The 24,851-nt window shown below is 49.5% G+C and overlaps 1 long non-coding RNA gene across 2 annotated transcripts; it reads left to right on the forward strand.

Moving 5' to 3' along the window:
- The first annotated feature begins 671 nt into the window (after positions 1-671).
- On the forward strand, positions 672-23,423 carry LOC122173563 (uncharacterized). 2 transcript variants are annotated; one of them, XR_010599329.1, is made up of 3 exons: positions 672-952; positions 2,614-2,793; positions 18,743-23,423. It is a non-coding gene; the product is annotated as an uncharacterized LOC122173563 (long non-coding RNA). The 2 variants fall into 2 exon arrangements; XR_006174138.2 differs by lacking the exon at positions 672-952 and having other exon boundaries at positions 2,284-2,793.
- Positions 23,424-24,851: the final 1,428 nt, after the last annotated feature.

A 24,851-nucleotide genomic window follows, 5' to 3' on the forward strand; every position in this document is an offset into this window, starting at 1 on the left:
GACACACACCAGCCAGCCAACAACTTTATGTCTGGGTGTCACTCAATAAGCTATAAAAGCAAAAGTTTCTCTCAGGCCCTACCGCTGCTCCATATGCAGATCAGATGAACTGTAGGGGGGGCTAGAGACTATGGAAGGGAAGCTAGTTAAATAGACTCTAACAACCATTCTGATGACCACTTAACAACAACCAGATAACAATCTTGTCCCCTTCTGCAACTCCTCTCACTTGAAGGCCTCATGGCACTTTATTCCACTAACGAGTTAATCCTTGTGATGCCCTGTGAAGTTGGTAAGAGAAGAGTAGTGTGTATGTGCCACCACTGCTCTCCATTGAATGGAATCAGAACTGTTCAAATGTGTGTCATATGTCCTATACTGCCAACAGCTAATGGAGATTCTCCGTTAGCTCCAGTGGATGGGGCCTGTGTTTCTGGAGCAGAAAGATCTGGGCTCAATCCCAATCACTATCGTGAGATTCTTTGGAAGGGCCAGAATGAAGTGCTAGCTGGATTATTATCCCCACTTTACAGCTGTGTGAACAGAGATGCAGAAAAGCCAAGGGATCTGGCCAAGGTTTCATGGAGGGTTGCTGGTAGAACTGTGAAGAGAAGCTCTCTCTCACTGTCCTTCCCTAAGTGCAAATGTCTTTTCAACTTTCCTCCTGCCGACTTTCTCCTGCTGTCCTTCGCTGGCAGCAATCCCTGGGTGTGGCATAGCCTGGTAGGGGGGTGGGGCTCCACCATGGACTTTCACTGCTTATCTCCAAACAGCCAGGCTTCTAGAAGTCACAGGGAGACTTTGATGCCAGCATATAATTAGAAACAACAGGTTTTTTTGGAGCAACCAAGATAACTTTGTTGTGAATGTTCTTGGGGCTTGTGTGTGTGTCTTAGCATGTTCAGGCTGCACCCACAACAATGCACAGAGAGCCAGCAGGCACAGCAATCAGGTAAACAGCAAAGCCAGCGATAGCAGATACATGGGTTAATGATTCCCAGAGGGTGGAAGACCTGAACTGCTTGGGCGCTCTCTAAACCTGCCCTGTTGTTTGGGGGTTATCTCTCAGCTGCCGCAAGGTCCATGTTCAAGGTGGCAGTGCAGACACTCTGCGCCCTCCCCGGGCTCTGCATTAGCTGGGCACTTTCCCCGGCACATGACATTTGCACACGCCATGCCCTCAGCAGACAGAGCGGCCGAACTCCGAGCGCGGGCACCTAGAGGAAAGCTGGTGGCATGAGGCACAACCTATGCTATACCTGCGCAGGGCCGGATTAAACTTCTGTGGGCCCGTCCCCAAACATATTTGTGGGGGCAATGGAGCGTGGCATGAGAGGGTCGGTCCCCGGAGTGAGGGGCCAGCCAGGGGCATGGCATGGCAGGGGCGGCCCCACTATTAACAAACCAGCAGTTGCCAGACGCACAATGGCCCATCTGGCCCTGTGCTGCCAGCATGCCCCTTCCCCTTGGGGGTGGGCCCATGCCACGCCCCACAGCCCCCATGCCCAACACTGGAACACCCCTCTATGGCCAAAACCTCCCCAGACCCGCTATGCCCAGCGCCCCCCCAGACCCTGCCAAAAATGCACAGCGCCCAGCACAACACCGCAACTGCCCAGCGCCCCGCTGCCCACAGCCCCACCACAACTGCCCAGCGCCCCACAAAAAAACCCCACTCCCTTGTTCCACAGCACATACAGGTCTTTCCCGCCCCTCACAGCCCAGCACCCCGCTGAGCCCCCAGAGACCCCCTCCCCCACGCCCTACCTCCTGGCCGCACTCACTGGCCCTCTGGGAGGTGACTGTGTCTGCCGGGCTGAGCCGGCAACACAGCCAGGGCTGGTCCTGGGGCGGGGAATCGCTCCGGCCCCTCAGGAGTGGTGCGATCAGCCAGGCCAGGGCCTGTCCGGGCCGGGCTTCCTCAGGACCCACTTGCCTGGAGGGGCCCAGCCAAGCCCCCCACACTGTGTCTGTTCCCCCCAACTGGCCGAGACTGGCCAGGCTTCTGCACCCGTCCCAGCCGGCTCAGCTCCGGGGAGACAGGTGGGACCCCACAGATGGGAAGCAGAGACTGCCTGGAGCTGGAGGGGCACTGGGGTCCGGCCAGGGGGCAGAGAGAAGCCGGCGGGCAGGTCCAGGGGGTGGAGAGGAGCCCTCGGCCAGCCGGCGGGCGGGCTGAGAGGAGCAAGTTATGGGCGGGGCAGTGGGGGAAGCCAGCGGGTGGGCGGGGTCTCGGGGTGCAGTGCCAGTGGAGCAGGCCAGGGCCCCCATCTGAGCATGGGCTTGGCTCCATGGTGCCACTGGCGCCATTGTAAACCCGGGACTGTATCTGCGCTGTAAGGAGACATTCCATCTGTCCATGGTACTTACGCAGCCCCCATTACCGTACTACCTGAGCACCTCACAATCTCTACCGTAAATATCCTCACAACCCCCCTGTGAGGCAGGGCAGTGCTGTTCTCCCCACTACACAGATTGGGCATGGAGGCACCGAGTGGTTGACTTGTCACAGGTCACACAGGGAGTCTGTGGAAATGCAGAGAATTGAACCTGTATCTCCCAAGGCCTAGGCAACCACCCTAACTACTGGGTCATTCTTCCTCTCTTGTGCAGTTTTTATTTGCTCGGACTCTGGGTTCTTGGTTTGACTGATTCTCTCTGTAGCCACCAGAAAGCTACCGGAAGAATGAGCTTCTTCCATCACAGTGGGCAGAGCATCAGAGTCTTGCACAATACCATTGGGACAATTGGGGCACTAGGAGGAAACCAAGAAAAACAGTCTGAGAGACTTGGGTAAGTGTGGGATCAAGATAAGGATTTCCAGTTAAAATGTTCAGGGGGTCAAGTTCCGCATGGGATGTTTCTTGTAGAAGATTCAGCAGTGAAACATTGTTCAATGTTGGCATTTAAATCACCATCATTAGGTTTCAGAGTTAATGGCACATAGAGATGGATGAGGCAATTCATACCTTTCACAGAGTGTATTGGCTCAGTCTTGTCTCCCTGCAGACTCAGGGCAGCAGTACTTTACTTCACATTCAGCAGGTTTAATTGCATGTCCCTTCTGGTCTGCCTGTAGATTTGTACTTCTCATTTTTACTGGTGGGGAGGGGAGAGTTTCTCTGGGATCCATCCCATTTTCCCCCTGACCTTAACAGCCCTGTGGTCAGGCTAACCAGGCTTTCAGGCTAAGGAAAGTTGGCAGCAGCGCTCCCTGTGCAGCTCCTGGAAGATCAGAAGAGGTTGCTGAGATGCACCATCAGTTACATTTGCTGATAATTACTGAACACCTTTGAATTAAGAAGCAAATAATAGCAGGGAACATGGAAGGCGGCGTTTTTGCTGGTAGAGGCTCCGTCGCTCCTTTAACTCGGGCGTGCTCAAAACATCTCAAGTGCCGGGCTTCATTGACTGGGATTTATCACGTGCGCTGGATTTATTTACACCTGAACAAACAAAGCAGGCCCACTTGTAGCGTGGAATTTAGACCCACTTCGATTTTTCCATTGCCAGAGAGCCTGGCACATTCCTGGCAGAGAGCGAATGCAGAAATGCATGAAAGATCATAAGGAACACTGCGAAAAACAAATACCGGCGCCTCTAGTGACCTGGAACACGGACGGGTCTGAGTCCATGGTGCTTTCCTAGGTCATCTGGCTCTGGAACATGTGGCTTTTTGCCCTACAACAAATGGAGGAAGGAAACACTTGTGGCTATGGCACAAGCCTGAGCTGCAATAAAGGTCTGACACACAGGGGTGCTGGTAACAGACTGGTCTTTATTTGCTGGAACCAGTCACCTGACATAGACTATCCCTGTCACGTGCAGGAGGGCTGGTCTCATAGTCTTGGAGGCCAGGGGCCTGCCCCTCTGGAACTGTTTGAGTCCTTGGGGCCCAGCCCATTAATGGGTCGCTCCCAGGAGACTGGTTCCAGGCTGGACACGGACTAGACCCCCCATGACACTCCCATTGCATCCTGATCACCTGGCCACTTCGTGTTTCCAAAACGCAGTGGCCTGATGGGAGGCTAAGAAATGGATGCACGACCAGTGGAGCCTCTGCTTGTTGCTCCTGGTATATTTCATGGTCAGTGATTGCATGGGCTTGTGTTCCTTCTGCTGCTTGGGAGCCCGCCAGCAGCATTCTAGGTGTCCTCTAGCAGCAGTCTGAGCACAAATTAGGGATGCATTGTCTTAGCTGTGTTAACATGCCCATGAATCTCTGTAAAGCTTTCTTGCTAACAGTCTTTCCATTTGTCCAATTGCCTCCACTTTTCTTAAGTCCAGTCAAGCGCCTGTGTCACTAGCCATCCTGGGTAGGTAAATTCATTTAGCCCACCCGGGCACTGGTTCCTGTTCTGTTCAAGGTTCGTTCCCTCGGCACACTGAAATCAGTAGATCATCAACAATGAATCCCGCCCTATCTAGATCCTCGAAGACCTGGGCCAGGATGCTTTGGCAAACCCGAGGCGCTGCGGCAATCCCAAAGGGAAGTTGCCTAAACATATAGTTACCAAGGGGAGGCTGAGGGGGCAAAGTTCTGCACTTTCCGTATCAAATCAGACCTGCCAAAATCCTTGGCTTGCATCCAAATCTGAAAATACTCCTGCGTTTTGAAGTCAAGGCATCACCTCCCCATCTGTTCTTTTGCATTCAGGCCTACATTTGTTGCCCCTGTTCAAACCTTTTGGATCTATACAAATGCCTACCTTGGGACCATAGTGTGAACCCGGTCAGCTGGTGTCTGCTTTCTCTCAGTAACATCTAATTTTGCCATGCAGTCCAGTTCAGCTCTCAGCGCTAATGGGACTTTGCATGGCACATGAAGCTGGGGTTTGTGTCAGTATGGTGCATCCCAAGCCGTTGCCCAGCTCATCAAATTCTTTTGCATCCTGTTCAGTGGACAAGTTATGCACTGTTTGATCATCTGCATGTGCAGTTGCTCTTCAGCCTAAGCACATACGGGGCTTCCATTTCCACTATTTCAAACTCCGTTACATGGAATCTGTCTTTATATAGACAGTACAGTGTGGTTTTCCCGTGTGAGTTCATTTTTGTGTCTGCTACACTAAGCAACCTTAATTTTCAGTGTTAACATTCTGTGTTGTGGTTACATGGCACTCCGCTTCGGTATCAGCTTTGAACTTCACTTTTTGTTCATGTGTTTCCAGGGTCACAAACCAATCAGGACCCAGGCTTTGTAAATGTATCAAACTCTGTGTCTACAGCATCCCCTGCAGCAGAGCTGTGGCCTCCCGCTGTTTGGCCATGAAAGGATTTTGTGTTAGTACCTCTTTGCAGACGAAGTCAGTGGGAGCATCAGGAACGCCGCACCTCTGAGCATTGGTATAGGATATTAAAATAAGCTAGCTCGTTCAGCCTGCAATGTTGGTTGGGCCCCTCTGCCCATTGGCAACTGGTGGGCATATTCCCAGTGGTGAGCTGGAGCCAGTTCCCACCGGTTCCCAAGAACCGGTAGTTAAATTTAGAAGCCGGTGTAGAACCGGCTGTTAAAGGGGAGAGCCAGTGTGCCGTACAGGGGCGGCCTGGCTTCCCCAGGGAGCAATTTAAAGGGCCTGGGGCTCCCAGCTGGGGCTGGAACCCCAGACCCTTTAAATTGCCACCAGAGCCCCACTGCTGGAGCCATGGGCTAGGGCTGCGGGGCTCTGGGGGCTATTTAAAAAGTCTGGGGCTCCCGCTGCTTCTACCGCCCCGGCCCTTTAAATAGCCGCCGGAGCCCTGCTACTACTCCAGGGCTCCGGCGGCTATTTAAAGGACCGGAGCGGTAGAAGCAGGGGAACCCTGACCCTTTAAATAGCCCACAGAGCCCTGGGGTAGCAGGGGGCTCTGGCGGCTATTTAAAGGGCCGGGGGAAGCAGCGGGGCTCCAGCGGCTATTTAAAGGGCCGGGGCGGTAGAAGCAGGGGAGCCCTGGCCCTTTAAATAGCCCCCGGAGCCCCAGGCTGCTGCTGCTACCCCAGTGGCGGAGGGGAGGAAGAGAAACTTTTGGGTTCTGGGGGGGAAGTCAGGGGCAGGACGTGGGTTGGGGTCGGATGGGTGGGGGGGCGGGGAGACAGGCACGTGGAGCTTGTACTCACTGCGTGGTTCCCTACCGGGTCTTCCGCGGCACTTCGGCGGCAGGTCCTTCACTTGCTCCCGGTGAAGGACCTGCCACTGAAAACCCGGAGCCAGTGGACCTGGTAGGGAACCGGTTCTTAGGATTTGGGGAGCTCATCACTGCATGTTCCACAATGTGGGGAGGTGGAGGGGGTGGAGCTGAACAAGGAAACTACAGTGTCCAGCCCCCACCTCATCACCAGATCAGATCCCTGCAGCCCTCCCACAGAGTCTAAGGGAGGTTGGGAGCATGCCAAGCTAGGACCACTGCCCCCCAGCCCCCAGGTGCAGGCTCCTCTCCGGGGCGTGGAAGGAAGCATGGGGCTCTTGCAGTCAAATTCTGCCCTCGAGGGCACCACTTGCTGCGCTCCAGGGAATCAGCGGATGCACCTCTTGAGGATAAAACTAACCTCACCAAAAATTCTCACGCTTAAGGCAGCAGCAAGTGTTCTCCAGTCATTATAGCACGACGGCTGCAGCATAGCCAGGGCTGTAGGAATTGTGCCTTTGGGAAGAAGTGGTTAATAATCGATTCATTCCAGTTTCAGTTTGTCAGCCTTCTGCTTCGTTACCCTGACCCTGGGAGAAATGTGCACCCTGCTGAAATGTTACAGAGACGGGTATGCAGGCACAGAGCTCTGCTCAGGGCACGTGTGACAGCTGACACCGGCCGTTGGAGGCAGGAAGACAGGGGGATCCATAGAACGTTCCTGTTTACAATAAGATCGCTGGATTGCACTTATTTTTATTGTGTATCTAATTCGTAGGAAGACGCTTCCCCCCGGGTGCTGAGCTCTGCTGCACAGGCTGCCGTTGGATTTTAAACGTCGTAACTTACATGCTGCTTAGAGAGGGGGAAACGGGCTCAGTGGACCGACATGAAGTAAATACCTTCCTTCAAGCTTTCCTTTTTGAGCGGTGCCTTTGCTGTATGACAGTAAAGGACTCGTAAAACAGGCTTGGGCTCAGCTAAAGGGCAGGCAGCGGCTGGGCAAACCTCTCTCACAGCTCTGCCAGCCCATCCCACGCCTGACCTGCGACACCCCCCTCTACTATTCCGGTCCTGGTCTTCCCCCCACCACGCACACACTGCTCTGCCAGTGCACTTCAGTGGGTGTTCAGAGTGCTCAGCATTTTGTACAGGGCCTAGCACAATGGGGCCTCAGACTGAAGGCTGAAAGGCTACCGGGGCTCCGCACCTCCGCTGCTCTAGCACTTCAGTATAGACAGTACCTACGCCCACGGGAGGGGCTCTTCTGTTGCTGTTGTTAATCCACCTCCCCAAGAGGCGGTAGCTAGGTGGACAGAAGAATCCGGCTATTGATCTAACGCTGGCTATGCAGGGGCTTAGGTTGGCTTAAGTACGTTTCTCAAGGGTGTGGATTTTTCACCCCCTTGAGTGACCTTGTGAGGGTTGATCTAATTTTCTAGTGTAGACCAGCCCTTGTTCTCCCTTAGGTGCTACCGCAATATAAATGTTAAATACTAGTAACTGAGCCAATTGAAATTGAGGGGAAGAGTCCCATTTAGTTGGCTCAGGCCCTTAAAGTCTGACAGAGGCTATTTCACAGTGTTGTAAAGCACATGGCATTGCCTCTGGGTGTGACAGAACTAGGAGATGAGCAACCCGAGAGTGAGCAGCCCTCCTATCTCCCCTTGGTGAAATCGGGTGGCATTTCCTACATTCCACCCAGAAAAATATGTCACAACAGCCACATGAATTACAAGCCTGTGTTTGCCTCACTGTCTGTAATCACAGCCTTCTTGCATTTCTTCCTCTTAGTCACCCGAAAGGAAAGGAGGTGAGTGCCTTAGTCAGCAGAACGTCAGAGGCTGTTGGCTGGGGATGACTGTTGGCTTAGCTGACCATTCACACGGCTGTTTTACGTGTGGCTATGCATGGTCCTCCAGCCTGCAGGGAAGAAAGGGGGAGGTTCTCCCCAGGAACAGTTGGCTAATGTGGAGTGAGTAGGAGAGGAGTAAACAAAAGGAGATTGCACTTTCCAAACACCAATTCCATGGAGATTATTTTCTTGCTCACACGAGCACAGTCTGTTTTCATTTTAACTTGTCGCTCTAATGGTGCTCGGAGAACGGTGCGCAAGGAGGCCATATATCCCTGTCATGTTATGCTCCTACAGCCCTTAGCACAACCTGGTGATGCCCTTCAGGCGCTGCCTCAGTCTAAATGTGCAATGACGTCAGGTTTTAATCAGGTTGGGAAAGAGAGTGAGGAAATCAGAATCCTTTGTTCATCTATAGTGCTTGCTATCAAAGACTCTCAAAGCACGTACGCACATTCATTAACCCTGTTGAGGTAGGTCAGGATTATCAACCGCCCTGCAAAGGTAGGGAATTATTACGCCCATTTTACAGATGGGGATACTGAAGGCTCGTCTATACTTATGGCTAAATTGGCACTGCTGCGATAGATGCAGCAGTATGGGCAGCGAGTGGAGCCCCACTTCAGGATGGCTAGCCTCTGGCTCCACCCCTTCCTCCTACCCCCCGCTCCATGGCCGGAGCCCTTAGTCCCCCTGGCCCTCCTCTGTGGCTGGAGCCCTGAGACTCCCGTCCTCCCCCACAGCCTGAGCCCTGAGACCTCCTCCCCACCATGGCCTGAGCCCCTGCCCCGCCATGGCTGGATCCCTGAGACCCCCTGGCTCCCTTCTGTGGCTGGAGCCTTGAGACCCCCTATCCCCCCCCCATGGCCAGAGGAGCCCTGGACCAGCTGGAGCCCTGAGCCCCCCCAACCTGCTTGGAGGAGCCCTGGGCTGGCTGGAGCCCCCGCAGCCACGCCTCCCCGCTGCAGACCCCAAGACACCCCACAAAATTTCCAAAGCTCTTCTCTTCTTCTCTCTTCCGGAAGAAGAAACTGAGCTTTTGCTATGCCCCATGCTGGTTCCGGGGCAGCTGAGGAGGCAGGATGTGTTACTCAGCATCCCGGGTTCATCAGTAACCTCCCTGGAGTCCAGGGAGATTACTAATGAACCCAGGAAGTTGAATAGCACATACCACCTCCTCAGCTGCCCCGGAACCGGCATGGGGCGTAATAAAAAGCAAACGTTTCCCTTGCAACTGGGATCCCGCGGCAGCGGCTGCGCTAGGGGAGGCAGAGCCTCCCCGATCTATTATACTCACTGCCCATGTGCAGCGGTGTCAATTTAGCGGGTCTGGTGAAGACAAGCTGAGTCAGTGGCAAAGCGCTCTTCCATCAACTGCTGTACTCCACCTCCCCACGTAGCGTAAGGGAAGTCGGTGGAAGAGCATCTCCCATCGACACAGCGCGGTGTAGACACCACTGTAAGTCAGCTTAAGTTACGTCGACTCCAATTATGTAACTTACATTCCTGAAGTAGTATAACTTTAATATAGACCAGCCCTGAGACTCAGAGAGGTCAAGTGACTTGCCCAAGGCCATATAAGAGGTCAGTAGTAGAGCTTGGGAATAAGACTCTAGGCATTATTCTTATCTGCCAGTGGCTTTACACTGATGTAGCACTGTTGATTTAACTCAGACTTTATTCCTGATGTATTCATGTAAGTGATGGAGAATCAGGCCATGTCTGTCATCACGGAGATAGCCCTATCTGATAACTCCTAGAACACTGCCTGATTTTTCAGCTCTGTGTTCTACCCACTAGATAACATGCTTTCTCACACGATGGTTCGCCTTCTTTGTCTGCCTTTCTACATGGCTGCTGCTGGTAACTCCCTCACATCGAATGGCGTGTTACCACATGATGATTTACTCTAAATCAAGGTCACTGAACAGTCACTGAGGAGTTCTTCCGGAGTGAGTGACTCAATTGACTTGTGACCATGTGCAGCTCGATGCCATGATAAGATTGCAGAGCCGGAAAAGGAAAACACTGCAGTGCCCTACCCACAAGGCCAGATATGACGTTTGCACCGACCCATGGTGTCTTGGTGCGTGACAAGTATGAAAGGGTTAATTCGCTCTCCATAACATCCTAGTGTAGACGTAATGTCCTACCCCGAGGCTACGTTCAGTCAATGACAGTATGCTCATCATGCAATGGTTCTATCTTGGGAGTTGTGGAGACTAACCAGACACGTTTGCTTTCACCTGCTCACGTAGCTGAATGTATCTCTTCACTAAAGCCTTTGTCGTCTTCCTAAGTCACCTCCAGAGTCTAGTAACCCTATTCAGCTCGATTATACACACAGCCGGAATGACGGTCAGGACTGACTCTCACTTGTGGCTCTGACAGCAGCAATTACCGATGTGTCTTCTGAGACGTTATAATGAAATGTAACCACATTCGATTTTTAAAGTAACACTAGCAAGGTCCAGCAGTGCCCGTCTCAGCCTCTGGAGAAAGAGGGAAATCTCACATCACGCAACTGAGCAAAACCAGCCATTGTCCTCTCACATTACGCAACTGAGCAAAACCAGCCATTGTCCCTGCACAGCTGACTGCCCCATTCAAGAGGGACCTGCGCATACACCCTCCTTTGCCAGAAGGACAGGCTGCGATGATGTGGGGCCTTCAAGAGACGGGCACCCATGGAAATAACAATGAGATACAGTAAGAGCAAAACGCTTCTACTTACGCTACCACTGGCAGCCAGACAGGTGCCGAACGGGTGCCACCTAATAACCCTCTCCATGTATCTCTGCCTCAAAGAGGGTAATTGTTATTGAAAGAACATATTTAACCCTTCAAAACCAGAGAATGAGTTCACATGCATGGAACAATGATTGACTTAAAGGAGACATGACAGTGGATTGTTTATGTATAAAGAAGGATGTCTTGAAAAAAAGTTTTCAAAAGAATTTTTTCTGCTGTTAAAAAAAATAGCAGGATTATCAGGATTTTTCTTCCCTGTTTTTTTGGAGGTCTCCTTGGAGGACCTGAGAGGTGGCATGGGAGTTTTTCTCAGTCTTTAGTCAATGAGATGGGTTAGGGTTTGGGTTAAATCACAGATCTTTTCTCCCAACGATTTACTAGTTCCCCAGCTTTCCAGGAGAAATAAGGTCGATAAGAACTGAGTTTTTAATGTAAAAAAAAATGTGCAAAAGGAAAAAAAATCACCTTTCAGGGTGTATTTATACCCCATACAATAGCAAACATAAGGCACAATTTCCATGTGTTTCATCTCTAACAGCTGGAGTCATGTTAGCTTGTTCAGCTTACCCCCTCTTGCAGTGATTGGGGCAGCCAAGGAGAGAAGGAAATTGGAGTTAGAGGGGGCATCACCAGAGACAGATGCATACCTGGGCTTGGAGGAGAGTGAGGAGGTGAGATACCAGGGATCAGGAAGGAAATCAGGAATAGGGATGGGAGTGATGCACTAAGAACTGGAAAGTGGGCTGAGGAGGAAATGTGTAAGGGACAGATATCTTGGAATCAGGGTCGAAGGCAGCAATGGGACGGAGTAAGGAATCCATGTCCGCTGTCTTGAAAGAGGAATAAAGATGATAGACAGAGACAACAGAACTAGAGAGAGGATGGAGGGAGACAGAAAGGAGACAGCAAGACTGCTAGAGTAAGGTCCCAAGAGTATAGCCATAGGGCATGTTATCAGTATCAGTCATCTAGCACTAGAGGCTCCAGATTGGTGTTTGCCAAAGAATAAAAAGGGAATTGGGCATTGTTTTATTCTATTCTATTCTGACACCGTTATCCTTTTACTGGACTTCTGAAGTCAGGCATGTATGAGGTATCCTTAGTACAGGGAGTAGCATGTGTGTGTGTGTGCGCGCGCGCGCACAAAAATGTGACAGTGGCTGCGAGTTAATTTAGCCTCTGGAGAGATGTCAATTTAGCATGTGGCAAACAAATGTTCCTGAGCAACAACCACAAGAGGAGATGTAGGAACAAGGCCAGGGCAGCTGGAAGGGGGTTTCACAGAGATTGATCCATCTGTGGGAGTTAGTGAAGGAGAAGCTCTGCTAGGTTAGTTAGTCCATCTTGCACTGCCAGCCCTGCATCACTCCCACTGAAGAGCAAGGAAGGTCTCTTGCGGTATGTGGGAAAAGCGAACAGACACTCCAGCCTAAATCATGGGGTCTAATAATTCAGCGACAAGGAGCACATGCTGTGTGCATTTCTTTGCAGCCAGCAGTGCAACCTTTCTTATGTGCAATTTATAGGACAATTCAGTTAATTGTGAAGGGGGAAAAAAATTGTTTTGGAGTTGGAAGAGGGGATCTAGGTCTGGTTGTTGGGCAGTGAGTCTGGGGTGGGGAGGCAGAGTGCAACTCGGATGGGGAGCCCTGGGGAATCCTGTGAGGGGGAGACTGGGACTGGCTGGGCAAGGAGATTGGGACTGGGATGAGAAGCCTAAGAAGTGGAGACTGGGAATGGGGAGAGAAGGAGAATGGGATGGGGATGACGAGCCAAAGGTGGGGAAGAGACAGGACTGGGGCAGAGACAGAGAAGGTCAAGCTTGGGGGAAACATTCTCCCCTCCAGAGCCTGGAATGGAATCCCAGTTTCCTGAGTGTCAACATTCCTCTGCTGTCAGCAAATATCTGTGAAATCCCCTGTGCATCTCACCCCGCCCCTCTCCAGTGTTGATCCGTCCTAGAGGATGACAACCTACTATTGTGATCAGTTACATTGTTAGCTTAAGTGCCCGAGGTCTAGGCAATGGAGCTAACGGTTCCAAACCTGCTGCTCAACCATAGGTGTTGAGATTATGCCACGTAGTGGAGTTTCTGTTTATTCACGTTGCTTTTTTAATCTAGGAAATTATGCACAAAAATGTGAAAAGAACATTACGGTTGCAAAGTCAAGTACTCTAAAATTAGGAAATGCCAGAATTAAGATTGCCTGTGCAACCTTAATTTGCCTGTCTCTCCCCTCTGCCCTTTATGTATGATCTAGGTGTTTATTTAACCTCCATTACCAGAGCATCTGGGCGCTGCCCAATCTTTAACATATTTATCCTCCCAACACTACTTGAGCCAGGGCAGTGCTATTGTTCCCATTTTACAGATGGGGAACTGAGCCATAAAGAGACTAAGTGACTTGCCCACGCTCCCACAGGAATTCTGTGGCAAAACAGGGAAGAGAGCCCAGGTGTCCATCTGAGAAAGGCACTTTGTCCCTGAGGTGCCTCAGAGCTGGGCTCTTTTTGCAGCCCATACAAACTGTGCCGGGGTTGAGGGAGGGCTTCTTGTACATTTAACACGCTCCATGGAAACTAAGGAAAAGACTGGGTTGGCTTGGTCCCATGACCACCTTCATGATGCTTTTCACTGTGCTGTAAGTGAGGCAAACATGCAGGCGCAGGAATTCCTTCCTTTGTTGTGCTGCTGCCCTCTGCTGGATGGACTCAGAACTGCTCAACTTTGTGTCATAGACCTGGTAGGGGCAGCATTTTAATTTGGATACTTCAAACATTTAACATATGCCTTTGATATTTGCAAATCAGTGTATACTGTGTCAAAGCAGGAAAGGAAAGGGAATGCAGGGAGTGAAATCAAAAAGGGTTAAACAACAGCCACAAAAACAGAGGCAAATGGGCCATGATGATAAACATTACAAATAGGTGCAAAGAAAGTCTTGTGGTGCTTCCCTCCCCCCACTCTTTTTCTGTTCTTTCTATAAGTGTAAATGGGCGTGGAGGGTGCTCAATTAGTTGCAAGACTGGGCCCTGACAGTTTAATCCTGCAAAGGGAACTATATCCTTTGTGGGTTTTAGGCACTGTGCGGGCAGATTCCTTTGCAGGATCAAGACATTAGGTTGTGAGTTTTTTAACACAAGGACCTGTCTTTCCTATGTGCCTTTAAAGCACTTTTGGATGCTACAAACTCACAATATTAAACAAATTGACGGCATTCTTGCTGGGTTCTTTTATTTCTGCTAGGGGAAGTAAAGATTTTGTACTGGAAGAAACAGATCGATGTGTTAGTGGGATGTAGCATGGATGTAGCATAGATTTGTCTAGGTCCAGAGTGACCTAGAGAAATTGGAGGATTGGGCCAAAAGAAATCTGATGAGGTTCATCAAGGGCAAGTGCAGAGTCCTGCACTTAGGACGGAAGAATCCCATGTACTGCTACAGGCTGGGGACCGACTGGCTAAGCAGCAGTTCTGCAGAAAAGGACCTGGGGATTAAGTGGATGAGAAGCTGGCTATGAGTCAGCAGTGTGCCCTTGTTGCCAAGAAGGCTAACGGCATATTGGGCTGCGTTGCCAGCAGAATGAGGGAAGTGATTATTCCCCTCTATTCGGCACTGGTGAGGCCACATCTGGAGTATTGCGTCCAGTTTTGGGGCCCCCACTACAGAAAGGATGTGGACAAATTGAAGAGAGTCCAGCAGAGGGCAACGAAAATGATTAGGGGGCTGGTTCACATGACTTATGAGGAGCGGTTGAGGGAACTGGGATTGTTTAGTCTGCAGAAGAGAAGAGTGAGGGGGGATTTGATAGCAGCCTTCAACTACCTGAAGGGGGGTTCCAAAGAGGATGGAGCTCGGCTGTTCTCAGTGGTAGCAGATGACAGAACAAGGAGCAATGGTTCAAGTTGCAGTGGGGGAGGTCTAGGTTGGATATTAGGAAACACTATTTCACTAGCAGGGTGGTGAAGCACTGGAATGGGTTACCTAGGGAGGTGGTGGAATCTCCATCCTTAAAAGTTTTTAAGGCCTGGCTTGACAAAGCCCTGGCTGGGATGATTTAGTTGGTGTTGGTCCTGCTTTGAGCAGGGGGTTGGACTAGATGACCTCCTGAGGTCTCTTCCAACCGTAATCTTCTATGATTCTATGGTAACGCGAGAGCATACTTACATTACAATGTTAATGCTATCTGCTCCGTTTTTGTTGTTGTTTTCAACCTTTTTTTAATTTTTCTACCTTTCCTTTCCTGATTTGACACAGTATAAATTGGTTTGCAAATATCAAAGGCATATGCAAAAGACACTTCCTCTTTCCATGCCTCTTTGTCCATCTTGTTTACTTTAGATTGTAAGGCCCTACTACTATGTATATGTACAGCAGCTAGCACAGCGAATCCCTGAACTTGGCTGGGGCCATTAGGTGCTACTGTAATACAAATCATAGGAATAATAGTGGAGTAGAAGCTGTGCTGTTGATCAGAACGTAAGCGCTGCCATACTGGGTCCAAACATCTTGTCCAGTATCCTGTTTTGGCCAGTGGCCAGTACCAGAGCTCCAGGGGGAGTGTACAGAACAGGGCAATTAGGACTGATCATCACCTGTCTTCCACTCCTGACTTCTGGCAGTCAGAGGTTTAGGGTCTCCCTGAGCATGGGGGGGTGTCCCTGAGCATCTTGGCTAATAGCCATTGATGGGCCTCTCCTGCATGAACTTATCTCGTTCTTTTTTTACCCCATTCTTCTTTTGGCCTTCACAACATCTCATGGCAATAAATCCTTGGAATAAAGACAATATTGACTTTATGATGCTATTACTTGCAGAATATAACAACCAGGTTCTTGATTCTGAATCTAGGCCAACTTTAGCAGCTAAAAGCAAAGCTGGAAAGTGGGGGGGGGGAAGGGGGTGATTACTGCTTCAAAATGTGAATTCTTTAACCTAAATATGGCTCAGTCACTTACATCATCCTGAAGTCAGTTATGTGTACATATCCGTTTCCATCGAAGCTTCCCTAATGAGTTTTAGGGTACTGTCCCTTTAAGGCAAGAAAGATCTCCGCTTCCATGTGGGTGTGCTGTTGGGAGCCAAGCCAAACAAACCAGATCCCCTCCCCCTCTCACGTTTGTATATCCAGCCTGCTGAGACTAGATTTCTCTGGCTCAGACATATTTGGCAGCCCAAGCCAGGGAGTGAAAAGCTAAAATGTTCGGATTGGTTCATATGGCTCTTGTTGTTATAGTGGAAGCTGCAGTTGAGAAGAACCCTACAGACCAGTAGCTGTTAATACTTGTTGCAATTAATGACTCCATGCAGCCTATGCATATATAAACCAAGGGACAGATTCTCGGTAGTGAGTTTAAAGCTAAGGGCAATCATAGGATTACTGGAGTTAGAGATGTCATTCTGCTAGGCACTGTAGCTTCTTGGCGCCTCATGACGACATTGTGGCTAGAACTCAGATCCTCTTGATCCAGAAGAATAGGCCCATACCAAACTAAAGGAGAAGCCCCTTTAAGCATTAGCAGTATAGAGCCTGTGAGGCACAGTTGCACAGCTCCGCGTCTGTTTGTCATTGGGAAGTCACACTAACAAGCATGATACAACACTACACACTCAGGTTTCAGAGTAGCAGCCGTGTTAGTCTGTATCCGCAAAAAGAACAGGAGTACTTGTGGCACCTCAGAGACTAATACTCAGGCACAATGATAAATCTCCAAAATGGAAAGAAAAAAATTAAACCCTGAAATATAATAATAATAATAATAATGATTAATAAGCTACAGAAGCCACTAAAAGAAGACAATGAAACCTCCCAATGGAAGCAGCTTAGCTTTGTCTGGTAGATTTAGGGCCATGTCACTCTCTGAGGCTAAGCAAACCTCTGCCCATAGTGATATTTTCATTACATCTCAACTGTGCAAGAAGTGCTTATTGGTTGGAATAGAGGTTTGCATCTGAGCCTTTTGCCTCTAAGTTTTGAGTCCAATTTCAGTCCAGGGACAGTAATAGCTAAAAGTTGTTACAATCCCAGAATCGCCAATCCCAAATTGATCACCCCAAAATCCTGAGATTGTCTTAAAAAATCATAAGATTTCAAATAATAACAATTAATAATATATTTAGGGTTCTTTTTCTTTGACTACAGATTTTTGGACCTTCAGGTCACATTTTCAAACTTTTTGCACCAACCATGAAGATTAGCAACTGTTTCTAAATGAAAGCTGAGATTCTCACATATTCTCATGAATCCAGGAGGTGGGGCCTTAAGAAAAACATCTAATATCATGAGCCTTGTAATCAGTGGGCAAGAGTTGGCAGCACAGCCTTGCAGGTGATCACATCACAAAAACACACCATCACTGTAGGCACAAAATAGCCCTGGCAACTGACCTACCCCCCAGCTGTGGTCCCAGCCGTGGCCCCTTATCCAAGTCTCCCCCACCTCCGAGCCGAGCCCTGCTCCCAACCATTGCTCCTGGGTGTGTGTGTGTGTGTGTGTGTGTGTGCAGAGAGGAGAAGGGGGGGGGGCAACATGAAAAGTTTGGTGACCACTGCTATGGGGGACTCACCTCAGATCTGCAGTGAGTCACAATGGACAGGGCCCTGTGAGGGAACCTTGTACTGCCACTGTGCTGCTGTACCTGTTCTGTGGATAAATGGATACGGCCAGTCTGCTGGGGTGGCAAACCAGATTTAATTCAACTTAAAACTTTGAAAATACAGATCTGTTGTAACGCACAGGCTAGTGCTCCGTCCACCAGCCAGTGGAATCAGAACTACCGCTCAATAGGGTGTCAGGGGCCCTATATTGCTCTTGCTAACAGTCACTCTGCATTATTATTATTGTACTTATTATTAATTTGTATTGTGGTAGGACCTAGAGAGCCCAGTCCCACTGGTCTAGACTAGGGTTACCATATTTTGTGCCTCCCAAAGGAGGACACTCCACGGGCCCGCCCCCGCCCCAACTCCGCCCCCTCCCCGAAGTCTCCGCCCCCTCCCCTGCTTCCTGCGAACATTTGAGTCGCGGGAAGCCTGAAGCAGGTAAGGGGGAGTGTGGGGGGAGGAGGCGCGGCCCAGGCTGGCCCCGGCCCTGGGGTGCCGGCCCCGGGCCCGGCCCCCGGCCGACCACCCCCGGCCCGCCCAGCACTGCGGTCCCCGGCCCGGCCCCCAGGCCCCCGGCACCGCACTGCCGGTCCCCAGCCCGGCCCCCGGCCCGGCCCCCGAGCCCCCGGCCTGGCCTGGCACTGCCGGAGCCCCTGGCCGAGCCCCCGCCGGAGCCCCCGAGCCCCCGGCCCGGCCTGGCACTGCCGGAGCCCCTGGCCGAGCCCCCGCCGGAGCCCCCGAGCCCCCGGCCCGGCCCCGCCGGAGCCCCCGGCCGAGCCCCTGCCGGAGCCCCCGAGCCCCCGGCCCGGCCCCGCCGGAGCCCCCGAGCCCCCGCCGGAGCCCCCGAGCCCCCGGCCCGGCCCCGCCGGAGCCCCCGAGCCCCCGCCGGAGCCCCCAAGCCCCCGGCCCGGCCCTGCCGGAGCCCCCGAGCCTCCGCCGGAGCCCCCGAGCCCCCGCCGGAGCCCCCGAGCCCCCGGCCCGGCCCCGCCGGAGCCCCCGAGCCAGGCACCGCGCCGCCGGCCGGCCCCGGAGCCCCCGGCCCGGTCCGCCCCGCCGGCCCGGCCCGGCCCCCAAGCCCTCGGCCCGGCCCCCGGCCCGGCCCCCCCGATTTTCCCGGACATGTCCAGCTTTTTGGGCTTTCCCCCCAGACGGGGATTTGGAGCCCAAAAAGCCGGACATGTCCAGGAAAATCCGGACGTATGGTAACCCTAGTCTAGACGCTGTAGGCACACAAAACAAAAAGACAGTTCCTGTCCCAAAACACTTAAAATCTATGTAGAAGCGGAGGGACAACAGGTGGATACAACAAACAGATGGTGGAGGAAGCACAAGGTAACTGAGACTGTAATGTATAGGAATTGGGTAGTAGACCTTTAAATAGTTTGTGAGTCCTCTAATGGCCCTGACTGACTGTCTTCTATGTTTCAGAATCCACCAGAACACTGCCCGAGCAGCTGTGAACCTATGTCACTAGGCCTTGAATGTTATAGGTGGTAATCACAGTAATTTGGACATCACTGCAACCAGGTGCTTCCTGTTACGTTGGCTGTGTAAAGAGCAAAAGATACAACAGAAACAATTATGGTAAGGGTGTTAGGACTGTGTGCTTTTTGCAGCAGGTAGTTCTGAGTTCTAACAACCATGAAGTTCTTTGGTGGCCAAGGATTTGTTGTACTATATGTTTAAAACACAATAAAATGTGCCTTGCTTTAATTTTTGGGGGGAAAAGGAAACATTTGTACTTTCTTTTTAAAATATCTGTTTATTATTTGCAAGATGTTATGGCACAGCTACTCTTTTCATATATATTGTAAAAACCTTAGTAGGAAAGTGTTACTACGCATTGCTCCAGATGTTCACTAAAAGAAAAGTACTTGTAGAAAACAGTGACACAACATGTAGTTCATCCTGTAGAATACATACCACATTGTGCAGTTACTGCCTGCCCTTTGAATTACATTTTGAAGGCTTTTTGTCTATATTGTAGGATAATGACGTGAGGTTGTTTTGAAGAAAACAAAATTGCAACAGCAGAGTTCTGTAACTTAGAAACATGGCTGTAGATATATTCTATTGTAATCTTCTTTTGGATTTGTAACTAAAAATGTAATTATTGCCTTTGTAGTATGATATGTGTAAATTAGTGTCTTCCTAATATGCACTGTTACTACAGGTATACTGGCTCAAGGGTAATTTCTGTGACCTACTGTGGGTCTATGACCCTGGAGATAATGGAGTCACAGAAAGGTTTTCGAACAGCACCGTTCAGTTCATGATGCTGGACTTGGAGGATAATCTTTTGATACAACTCCACACATCTGGCCCAGTGTCTGATATGCTTCCAGATAGGAGAAGTGTCAGAATTACATTAAAATTGTATTAGGATTGTAGCGGGGCAGTTACCCCACTCCGGTGGAAAAAGGCTAGAATGATTGGGGAAGCAGCCACAGCTTGGGCCACGCCCAATCAGGCCACAGCTGGCCCTATAAAAGGAGCTGAGTCAGTCTCTCTCCAGTTGTGGAGGGAGAAGGGCCTAGCTGCCTGGGAGCACAGGGTACCTGAAGCAGAGCAGTGCTGGGGAAGGGCAAGAGGAGCTGGGAAGCTCTAGCCTGGCGACTCACCAGGCTGAGGCCTTGTTAAAGGCCTGAGGAGGTACTGGGGCTACAGAGGCAGCCTGGGGATAGGCAGCAGCAGCTGGTCCTAAGCCCTTGCCAGTGATGAGTGGCCATTACAGACTGCAGTTGCCCCTTGAGAAAGGGGCTAGATGATGACTGGCAGTAGCTACTGAGGCAAGGTAGGTATAGAGAGTTGGTGGTTCCCTGGGGAGGGAAGACCCAGAGTGTGGGGATACTGCTGGGCAGAACGTCAAGGGAAAAGGGCACTGGAATCCAGGAGGGACATGGGGCCTGAGGCAGGTGAGACACTCTCCAGAAGGAGGTGCTCTGAGGCTGGAAAGAGCTAATTCCAAGATGACCAGCAGGAGGCACTGTGCCGGTGAGTCTTTGCTTTGCTACAGAATCAAGTCACCAGATTTGACACTCATGACTGTAGAAGTCTCACTGAAACAACCATGTTAACTTAAAAAAAAAACAAATTAAAAAAAGTATAAAAAAGAGTTGAAAGAACAGATTTAAGGGAATTTTCTTAATTAGAAATAGTTTAATTACTTTTTTTATAATAAACCCTGGGAAGCTTTTAACTGGCATATGCTTCTTTACCAAAATCCCAGCTCCTCCACTGCACAATGCTTTGTTTATTGTAGGGTAGCAATAAACGACATGGCAATTTGTTATTATAGGCTGCTCGTGAATTCTGAGCTGTCCACTTTGGTGTCTTAGAGCATGGCTGCCCATGAACACTGAGTGTTATGGGAAGAAAGGCTATGTTATTTGCTCAGTCAGTGAGACAGTCATGTAGACCTTGGATTGGAACTCAGTTGTTCTTGACACCTGGTCATGTGCTCAGACAATTTGACCACACCTTGCTTGTCACAGAAGCAGCACACAATAAACCCATCTTTTCCCGGAGGCCTTACTGAAACATTTCTGTGTCTCACACGCACGCTACATACAGAAACAAGCAAGCAAGATGCTGTGATCCTTCACTAACATACAGGTAGTCCAGGGGCGTGTACTGGGAGATCATTCTTGCATATAACTCTTCCCATTCCCTGCTGTATTGAGAGAAACCATCCTGCACTCTGGCAATTGCCTGGTGGAAGCACTGTTACCCAGAAAACAATAAGGAGTTGTTACAATCTATTTTGAGCCCTTTTGCAGGGGCCTTAATTCAGCAAGGTACTTAAGCAGTAGTCCCATTGACACCTGACTAATCTTCATCAATGGATTTACTCATGTGGTTAACATTAGGCATGTGCTTAAGAACCTGGCTGAATTGAAGCCATAGTTGGGGAAATCTTTAATACGTGGAGTATGGATGTTAGGTCTGTCATGGCATAGCTGTTTTGTGTCAACGCATCCTAGATTCCATGGATCACGCGAGGGGTGACATTCTGGCCCCATTTAAGTTAATGGCAAAACATCCATGGACTTCAGTGGGGCCAGGATTTCACTTAAGCAATTTCTGCCTCTGCCCAAATACAGCTGGCATGCAGATATGCTGTACAGAGGCAGACCTAGGGTGAAATTTTAGATCAAGGCCTTGTACTATCAGCTACCATCTGTATGCTGATGACTCATGGATCTACATCTCTACTCCAGACCTGTCTCCTTCTGTGCAAACTAAAATCTCAGCCTGTCTCTCTGACATCTCCTCCTGGATGTCTAGCCATCAGCTCAAGTTCAACATGGCTAAAAGAGAGCTCTTAATCCCCTCCCAACACACCTCTTTTCGATCACTGTGGACAACACCCCCATCCTGCCTGTGACTCAGGCCCATAACTTTGGTGTCATCTTTGACTCAGGCCTCTTTCTAGGTCCTCACTTCCTTCACTGTCTAAGTCTTGCAGATTCTTTCTGCATAATGTCTCTTAAGATATCCGGCTCCCATGGCTCTATCATATCAAACATAGGCTACTTTTCTTCACTTTCAAGGCCCTCATGATGCATCACAGATGCCGGCTTCCTCCTTTCCCCAGGGGTGCTCAACCCCGCTCAGCCCTAGGCCCCGCCCCCACTCCACCACTTTCCCCAAGGCCATACCCCACCCTGCCTCTTCCCGCCCACTTCTGCCTCCTCCCCAAAGCATGCCCTATTCCCACTCCTCCCCCTCTCCCCAGCGCCTCCTGCAGGCTGCGGAACAGCTGATCGTGGTGGGTGGGAGGCACTGGGAGGGAGAGGGAGGAGTTGACCAGTGGGGCCGCTGGTAGGCGGGAGGAGGGGAGCTGGCTGATGGTAGGTACTAAACACCCACTAGTTTTTTTTTCTGTGGGTGCTCCAGGGCTGAAATATCTAGCTCCTAGGTGCTCTACATGAGCATTGAAGGCACATGGGCACTTTCCATAGAAGGGGGATATTAAAATCTAGACTTTTAGCCAAAAATGTCCATCTTTTGCTGTTTGCCAATGTATTATGTGTGTGTGGTTCAGCAGAGATAATAGCATGTAGCTAATGATAAACTTTGTGGTTGTCCACATTCGTAGAGTACATTTCATGCTGGGGAGCTCTTTGATTTTGGCAGCCAGTTTGTCTGGCTGCACACGTTGTTTAGATGTGTATCTGCCTCTGGCGTGACAGGTGTAATCAATTAGGTCTAACTTTTTTTTAGTGTGTCAACCAATTTTGGGTGCCTGGCTTGATCATGATTCGAATTTCTGACTGACCTCAATAAGAGCTGCAGGTGCTTAACACTTCTGAAAAATCAGGCATGTGTGTGTCAAGTTGAGCACCTAAAAACAGAAGCATCCAGAATTAGTGGAAGTGTAGCCCACACCACAGAGTTCAGATTCTAGTACTGCCAACCCCAACTGTTAAACTATCATGAGTTAAATTCCCTCAAAATGTGAGATTAGCTTAAAAATCATGAGATTTTTTTTTTAAAGTAGGCTTTTTTCAGTTACCTTTTGGTGTTTGAGCCTTTAGGTCTCACTCAATTCACACTTTCAAGCTTTTCTCTACAACCATGAGGCCTAGAAACTTACTTTTAAAAAACAATGAACGTTGAGCTTCTCTCCAAATCACATGCCTTCAGGAGCTGGAGCTGCAAGAAAACATCAAATACCACAAGACTTGTGATAAAGAATCACAAGAGTTGGCAACACTGTTCCGAATTTTTCCAGTTTGGTGGTGTTCAGATCTGGATTTGGTTTGGCCCATTATAGGGACCTAAAGCAAAAGTCGGCATGCACATTTCTCTGTATTTTGGAGGGTGTATGGGTCTGATGGTTTGGTTCAAATTCACCGCTACTAAAAACGAGATAAATTATATGAATGGATTCAAAATGTTAGTTAAGCAATTTGAGAGCTGGTATGCCTAGAAACAAAGCATCTGTAGAGGTTCATAGACAAATGCCAAAGTAAAATGTCATGCAGAACAACAGGCAGATAGTGTTGAGCCACCTGTATTCAAGCAGACAACATTGTTAAATGCACACTAACATGTAATATTAATTGAAGTCACCTTAGGCTGTGATTAAATACCATTCTGTTGACATGTGTTTTATTATGTGTGGCATTTCTTGCTCCATTGCTTTTTGGTCTATATATCTTTTAAAGTGTTACCCAAATCTTTATTAATTTCGCAAGTTCCTTGGAACCATTGGAAAAGCTATAACCAGGAACAACTCAGGAAGAAAAAATAGAGACGCTTCTGAATTCCTCTGAAATAGTGTAAAATAAGTTAATGCTACTACATAAACGTCAGAAGTAAGTTATTACCATATGGCACCTTCCTAGCCTGTGAAATTGGTGATTCTCAGTGCAAGTTCTAGTAGATTAAAGTCCACATATAACAAAACACATTTAGCACTAATTGTCACCCTTGCTGACAATCTTAGCAGAGATGCTAAAGTGTGATGGGAGAATCAACTCCCATCCTTCTTCTAGTTTATGGTTCACTAACGTTGAGAGAGAATTTCGCTGCCTCTACCATATCTGATCTGTGGACAGAGGAATTCACACAAACTGTCAAGGTGGGACCTTTCTTTAGCACTAAACTTGCACATCCACACATTGCGTTCACTATATTCATAAATGCTGTAAATATTTTAACCACACCTATCTTGATTCCTTAGATCCATGCTTTATAGGGATGCCATGAGTATTGTGTGTGTGTGTACAGATTCCGCACTTATTCAGTGTGCAATTTAACTTCAGCTGAAAATCAGTCTGAAAACAAAGCAAGCATGAATCAAACCAGAAGCGGCAATGATTTTGCAGTTTGTTGTCCAGTAAGGCTAGGATTTTGGGGAGGGAGAGAATGGAGAAATACAGAAAACAATGTCCTGTTGGAAGAGCTTTCTACCACCAGAGAGGAATTTTGGTGGATTGGGGTATATATTTGATCAGCACAATTCTTACTAATTTATTATCTTGAGCTGATGTTCATTACTGGGTTGTAGCCATGTTTAAAGCAAAGTACAAACTGAAGAAAATGTCCTCATAAATAAAAAACGTTTGCACATGCTACATGATGGTAAGCGCTGTGGCGCTTTGTGGTCTTGGGATGCCCTGTTTGTGAGTTAACTGAGTGGTAATTGTTTGCAATTAAATGTCTTGTTTCTTTAAAAGAGGAAAAAAAAACACCACACTCCTACAATTTAACTGAACTTTTCCCCTTTTAATAGCATAAAAACAAACAGTGTCCCCCAGGGCTAGTTTGAGGCCGGACTAGAAGGGTTGCTGCCCTTCCTGAATTCTGCAGGATTGTCCAGATTTCAACAGTTGGCCACACGTTGTGCCAGGGTTTTTCACATTTTCAAGCAGTGTTGCAACCTGACACTCTGCCTTGCCAGAGTTCATGCCCCTCACTGAGGGGTATTGAGGAGGGGAAGTTTCACCCTGCAGTGCTACTGAGGGAGTGGGTGTCCTGCCCCTCACACTGGGGCTGCTGTGAGAGAAAGTGGGGGGGCCTTGTCCCT

This window comes from Chrysemys picta, chromosome 3 (assembly GCF_011386835.1).
Source record: "Chrysemys picta bellii isolate R12L10 chromosome 3, ASM1138683v2, whole genome shotgun sequence".
NCBI lineage: Eukaryota > Metazoa > Chordata > Testudines > Emydidae > Chrysemys > Chrysemys picta.